Below are 7500 nucleotides of genomic sequence, written 5' to 3'. Positions count from 1 at the left end.
TTGGAGGAACTGCACGACGGGCATATGGGTGTAGTAAAGATGAAAGCACTAGCGAGGAGCTACGTCTGGTGGCCTAACATCAACGCCCAACTGGGAGAGCTGGCGAAAGCCTGTAGTGGGTGTCAGCAAAACCAGAACATGCCTTCCAAAGCACCTCTGCATCCGTGGGAGTGGGCCACTGCACCATGGCAATGCATACACATCGGCTATGCCGGCCCGTTTCAGAACTCCATGTTTTTAGTGGTTGTCGATGCGCACAGCAAGTGGCCGGAGGTGATTCCAGTTAGTTCCACCACTTCAGGTTCAACCATCGCAGTCCTACGCGATTTGTTCGCCAGATTTGGAATTCCTGAACAGATCGTTAGTGACAATGGTACACAATTTGTTTCTGAGGAGTTCCAGGCGTTCATCAAGTCCAACAGCATCCGCCATATAACATCAGCACGGTCTCGCGGAGAGAGCAGTACAAACCTTCAAGCATGCATTACGTTCCATGCATCAAAGCTCAAAGCCAGTGAAGGAGAAGTTGGCAAAGTTTCTCATAGCCAATAGGAACACCCCTCACTCCACTACCAGTGTGTGCCCAGCACAGCTACTCCTTGGAAGACCGTTACGCACTCGCCTAGATTTGGTAAAACCCAACCTGAACCGTAAGATGGTTAACCAACAGCACCAGCAGAGCATCAGGGCCGCGAATGAGAAGGGTAGGCAGCGTCGTCAGTTAGAGGTTGGCGACTCAGTGATGTCACGTGATTATCGAGGGGATCTGAAGTGGCGTGCAGGGCTGATTGTCAATAAGACAGGTCCGCTGATGTAAGAGGTGGAAGTGGCACCAGGGATTATTTGGCGTCGACATATCGACCAGTTGAAGCCAACAGCAGTTGAGGCCACTGATACTGACACTGTTGAGGTCAGCCAACCCTAAGTGGCCAGCGCACCAGCGCCAATCCAACTGAGTACTCCACCCAATAAGAATGGTACAGTTCCAGAGACCCCCGAGGCAGATCAACCGGAGATGGTTTCTGTTCCCACACTTAAAACTCCTGAAGCGACCCCAGTCAGTTCTACGGTCCGTGAGCGGCGATACCCTCAGAGAGTGCGCAGGGCACCAAAGAAACTCGATCTCTAAACAATTGTTTTCTTTTTTTTTCTGATTTCCTTAGAGACTGTAGGTTACCGGACGATGTTAGGCGGTGAAGTGTGTTTCCTTGAGATTTTTGTTTTTTTTTGTTGTTGGCTCAGTTACAAACTAGGGACAGGTCATTCTTTTTGTGTGGAGGAGATGTTATGGTCTTCCTGTGCGTTGACCATATATAGTTATGACATGCGCACGCCTAGATGTAATAAAAACGTGTTTGTAGTGATCCACCATATTGCCTCGTGTGTGTTCTCTGATTTCCTGTCAGTACATGACAATGTGAAACCTGGGCTTATCAACATTGGTCGCAGGGGGGGGGGGGGGGGATGGCTAATAATGTGCGATATTGAGGACGTAGGGCACAAAATAACCCGTTTTTAATATTCTCAACCCTTTTTGTCCAAGATTGCAGCTTTGCTGTTTTAATGCCAGCTGACTGGTCTGGCCAACATTCTCCGAGGAAAATTGAGTATGCAATGCATCCCTTCAAGCAGTGCATCTCAGGGTTTCCATCGTCACCCTCTTGCCTCAGTTATTCCAATTGAACGTAAACCTTAATGCCAATGAAGATATTGTTTTAGAATATATGCCATTCATGCATCTTATTTATGAATCTGTTTTTCCAGGCAGGACACTTTAAGGAAGCCGAAGCCTTGGCACATTCAGTGTTTGTTAGAGTTGATATATGGTGGCTGGACTTTAGTATCAACTGTTGTTAAATCTGTTTTCTGTCAGGTCAAAGATGTCCAGTACGGCATTTGGATTAATCTCTTAGATAACTATATTCCTTTGACACTTTGCAGTTACACTGTTTTGTTCAAGTTGAACCGATTTGACTATCATCCTTCAGTTTTCAGGCTTTGGATCATATTTTTCTGCTTTCACAGGAAAAACTATAACATTCTTTCTTGACAAACAAGTGGATGTAATGATATTTATAATTTCTTTGCAGCTTTTCTTTGTGTACAAGTGAGAAGGGAAATGGACACTTTATTTTGAACCGTTGCATGCGCAATACATCCTCCTGCCAAACGAAGTCATCGAAGTGGTGGAAACACAAGTCTCTGAAACTAATGGAAAGCTCGTATGGTTAGTTAAAGGACATACCAAACTAACTCTGCATTTCAAACGAGAAGAATAATCAAAGGGAGACTGTGAAGAAGTCGTGGATACATTATTCGTGACTTCTGTTCTGTTGTGATCAGTTGCTTTCTGATGTTGTTAGGAACTAATGATTGAATTTGTGTTTGATTATGGTAATGGGTTATCATTGGCAGGCTACATCAGGTCAATTTCAAATATCTGAAGGATCCTATGTAAAGAGCTACGAATGCCTCAGTTGCCGATAAGTAAAAACAAGGAATCTGGAACGGATTATGAAAGATGCTATAACAGTATTAAGTTGCATTTTATAGATGCAAAAGAACCAGGTGAAAATAATTGCCAACCGGTGTTTTTGGCTGCTTTAAACTTTTTACAAGGTTGTTGAAAACCTATGAACTACCGGAGGATAGCCATTTGTCTAGGAAAGAATGAATTCGTGTTTGACTCTTATCATAAAGAAATGATATGTGATCGTACTTCCTATGGCCAGACACCAAGCAAGCTGCAGCAAAATGAAGTCGTTTGATGAGATACTTTGGAAGGCCAGCAAGGAGCGAACTGCAATATTCCAACTAGCTGGTAATAAAAGCATGGACCAAAGTTGACAACGGGTCTGTGCCCAGGTTGGGACAAATGCGTAAGATGTTCCTGAGATGCCAGAACGCACTTTTGGTGACAGGATGTGGGTTATGCTGGGAGTGGAAAACCATAACTTCAGATTTATCATGCTTAAGTTTCAAGAAATTCAAAAACATCCAAACACGTACATCAGCAATATAGGTTTCAATCGTAGACTTAATGGTTGACAATTCTTCTGGACAGGCAGGATTAAAGGCCAGGTAAATTTGGGAATCTGCCATCGGTGAAGATACAAAGAAAAAAGCACCAGGCCCAAGACGGATCCTTGTAGAAGATACAGCGCTGTTAATCATTACAGCTTGAGATCAATGTCATGATAGGATACAAACCATGCTAGAGCTGTTAGTACTTCCATAACGAGAGTTAAGTCTAAGGAGTAAGGTACTATGTTCAACAGTGTCAAAAGCGGACAACAAATCAAGTAGAAGAACTATGGCGTTTCGTTTATCCAAAGCTGCAAGTATATCATTCTGGACTTTGAGGAGCGCGGTCTCTGTGCCGTGTAGATGCTTGTAGGCAGACTGGAAAAGTTCTTTCAAGTCATTCTTGAACAAGTGTTCATTTTGTTGAAGGATAGCAGCTTTTTCAATAACTTTAGATAGAAAAGCCAAATTGGGAACAGGACAGTAATTTTTATAGACATCAAGATCAGTAATTTTTATAGACATCAAGATCAAGTGACCACTTCTTTAGTTGAGCTGTGTCCGTGATTTTGGGATTATCTCCGATTCTTACTGACATTGACTCTTAACACTTTCGTTCATCACAGTCATCATGAGTTGTACCCCCATTAGCTTGGTGGTGGGTCCCTCGAGGTGTGGTAAGACAATGTTTGTGACCAAACTATTGAAAGCTCCTGAGAACTATTTCACGACAAACCCTCAAGAATTGCATTACTGTTATGGAGCTTGACAACACGGATTCAAACCCCTGATCCACATGGGTGTGAAACTGCATGTGGGGTTTGTGAACACACCTCCATGATAATGAACTTGCTCGAGGCGTTAGCTCCATGTAGTCAATGTGTGGGGCCTCATCAGAGGTGTGGAAAAGTCCAATCCATTTTGGACATTTTATGGTACCTAGGGAACAAACATGGAGTCTCATTAAATTGTTGGCTTCCTGTTTCCTTCTTGTACACATGCGTGTCTGTCTGTGGGCTGATGAGGGTCCTGTTTATGTGAATGATGAGGGTGCTTGCCAAGTTGATCGCAGGGTAAAGTTTTCCACCATTGGCTAGGTTCCCGCTGTCACTCTTTTTGAATCAGATTTCCATCTGAAAGTAACTGCGAAAGGACTTCACAAACTCTTTTTTTTTTGACCGCACGAAGTCATTATGCAAATACAGAACACCTGTGTAAATAGTACATCGCGACTTCGTGGTTGTCAACACGGCATTTAAAGTGAACAATAAAAAAACTATGGCTAAAGATCCCTTCAAAACTGAGAAAACTTTGATTTGGACTGGCGTAAAGTCCCTTAAAATGAAAATTGGGATTGAGACAGGCATAAACAAGATGCATCAAAAATATAGTTACGTTTGCAGCACTTGATAATTAAATTACTTTGGCGTATTTTCAACCAGTATTGTGTTATCATTGTTTCAGTCTACAAGTCTCTCTCCGAAAAACTAATTCTCACCATAAATTTCTCAAGGAAGTAAAATAGCGCCGAGTTAATCGTTAAATGTAAACATTGACTTACAATATTGAGCGATGGCGTGTACCTTCTCACTTCTGGTCGGTGGAGAATGCGGGGCTGATCCAAAGTCAAAGACTGCGTCGCGTAAAATCGTACCCTTGGTATCATGCTCAAAGAATATATCGAGCCACAAAAAACAGCTTCAATTCAGTGGCTGCGAAACGGAAATTGAGCTTATTCTAGCCCGCAGTGGTTGTTTCCAAACGCCAGAAAATATCCACGACATGACTATCTGTCCACTGCGCCGCATTAGTTTGGGTATTGGGTGGCGAAGGTCTAAGCGGGTATGCAGTGTTCCAGGCAAACTCTCTGGACACAGTGAAGAATCCAAGAAAAATGCCGAGCGGGGTTGTAGCTTGGCTCAGTCAAAGTACATATTGGAAGCCACTGGTGAATTCATTCCAGTTGGTTCAGGTAAATATAATCCTTCTTCTTTTGTAATACTTGCTGGAGTAAAACATTTGGTTATAACGTATGACGTCATATAACACATCAAACATATCTCTGCCGTCGTTAAAACGGTGAGTCAGTTCAATTAGCTGGGCTGGTCCGTTTCATTGGAATGGTTCGGCTAATACCTTGGTTCCCTTTAAAATTTCCGTTTTGTTAATATATGAAGCCGGACTGACCCACTTGCAGAAATCTCTCCTCAGGCAACCAGTATCTCGCCAGCCTGGTCTCTCATATAAACATAGCAAAAATTTTATAAGGCCACAGGGTATAAGCCGAGCCAGCCGGATAAAGCAGGCAAGCTGGGCTAATTGGGCTGGCTCACTTCACTTACACAGGCCTTTAACCCTATGTTCACGCTATGCAAGATATCTCTGTTCCGCCAAGAAAACCAAACCCGGGATAGGGCTTTTGTTCACACTCAAGAACTGTGATTTCGGCGCCATTTCTGGGAAGGAGCCAAGCTGCGCCTTACCGATTTCGAAGGGTAGCCTCGCATATAGTCTACGTAGCTGGCGGTTTTTTGACGTGTGTTTTTTTTCTTCTTTTGTGGTTCGCAAAGTAACAATTACAGCCGAGCGATATGCTGAACCAAGGTCGAAAAAGAAAACGATGAGAGAGGGGCGTGTGTAAAAATGATAAATGGCATAGCAAGAAATCAGAAATGCAACTGCGAGAAAATACAAAAAAAGTGGGTTAACATTTTTGTAATTTTTTATATTTTTTTAGCGATTTGTACTAAGTGTTGAAAGAACCTGACGAAACAAGCACATACCCCTGAAAGCAGCCTGCCACAATCAGATTTTGACGAACTTACAGAGCATCTAGGTGAGCTTAGTCTGGTAAGTATGACATTCTATGATTTACGTCTACAAACTACAAAGATCTTTCCTTGTAATATTAGAAACCGTACCCAGCTAGTTTGAATCCAATTTTGAGTACGTTCAAACTGTTTTATGTTTGTACTGACAACAACGAAACTGGAAGAAGAAGTATTTTGGGGTCTTACTTCAGACTTTTGAATTTTTTTTTAATTTTGTGAAATTTTAGGCAAAAACTGCAGCAGCCCAAGTAATTCATGTTGATGAAAGAAGAGAGAGTATATTCATCCCAGAATCGGATTTGGAAGGTTCTGATTTTGAGAACACATCGCATAGAAGCCAAGTAGACACGGCAAAAGAGCCTCTAAAAAAGTTAAACGATTTTTTAGCCTCTCGTGATGTTAGCCCTGTTCGACATAAGTTGTCCATTCCATGGGAAAGTGCTTACGAGCGCACAAAGAGAAGGTACAGCCATAAAGCAAAACAAAGTGTTCAAGAGGTTCTTGAAGTAATTGCTCCAGGACAAAGTGATAAATTATTGACCACATTAGGTGAAAGCTTACCATCTGAGAGAACACAAGCCGAAGAAGAAATTTTAGAGGCCTTAGCAGAAAGCTATTTAAACGCAACTCACTGGAGCACGAGAAGACAAATTTTGTCCATCTTGGCAGATAAACTATCGCTTAAGGAACTGACGCATTACATTCCCGGGGTGATGCCTTACAGATTTAACATCGCGCGGCATCATAGACTGTTACATGGTAGAGGTGCGATCGTACCTACTGATATCACTTGGCGTATGAAGGTTGATTTCGCCAAAGTTGATCATTTTCTCGACTTTATTACAAGTTCCCATATTGTACAAGACATGCCATTTGGAGAAAAGATGCTGAAACTTTCAACAGGGGAGGTGATTAAAACACCTAACGTCGTACGGATGCTAATACCAGAACGGATAACACAACAGTATTTTCAGTTTTGTACCGAGACCAATTTCACTCCGATGAGCAAGCGCACACAACTCCGAGTACTAGACGTTTGCTCTGCGTCAGTGCGCACCTCTCTACAGGGCTTGGATAACTTCTCTGCACAGGGCAGTAAGGCAATAGAAGATCTTAGTGAGATAGTAGACAAGATAGCAGATCAAGCAAAGTCACAAGCGTGGGCCAAGGAAATGAAACAAACACTTCAGTCTGCCAAGCAATATCTGTGGTCTGATTACAAGGTAAGGCTGTCTTAATATTTGGTTATTCTTTTAGTAGATTATTAACTTTGTACTTTGGCTGGATTGATGCTAAATTTAAGCGAATTGGTCATAAACATGAAAGTCAACTTTCTCTGGCTGCATTGTACTAACTAGTATTGAGGCTAAACCTCAAAACATTGATTAAGCGGAAGCTATCTTCAATTTGCGCCCTTTAAGCAGTTTGGACAAGCTTTAATAAGTTTCAAACTTCTTTTACTACTTTTAAAAGATTTTACCCTAAAGCAGCTGATATTAATAACGAAAAATCATAGTAAAAATTATGATGATAGTGATAACTATGATGATGATGACGATAATAAACGTTCACATTTTAGGTGCACGTTACAATGGAATCAGAAGTTGCAGATCACTGTTTAACGTTTTCCCTAAGTGATCCTAAA

The sequence above is a fragment of the Montipora foliosa genome, chromosome 7, assembly GCF_036669935.1.
Source record: "Montipora foliosa isolate CH-2021 chromosome 7, ASM3666993v2, whole genome shotgun sequence".
Classification (NCBI taxonomy): Eukaryota; Metazoa; Cnidaria; class Anthozoa; order Scleractinia; family Acroporidae; genus Montipora; species Montipora foliosa.
The sequence above is the reverse complement of the archived record's forward strand: the minus strand, read 5'-3'. Positions refer to the sequence as shown.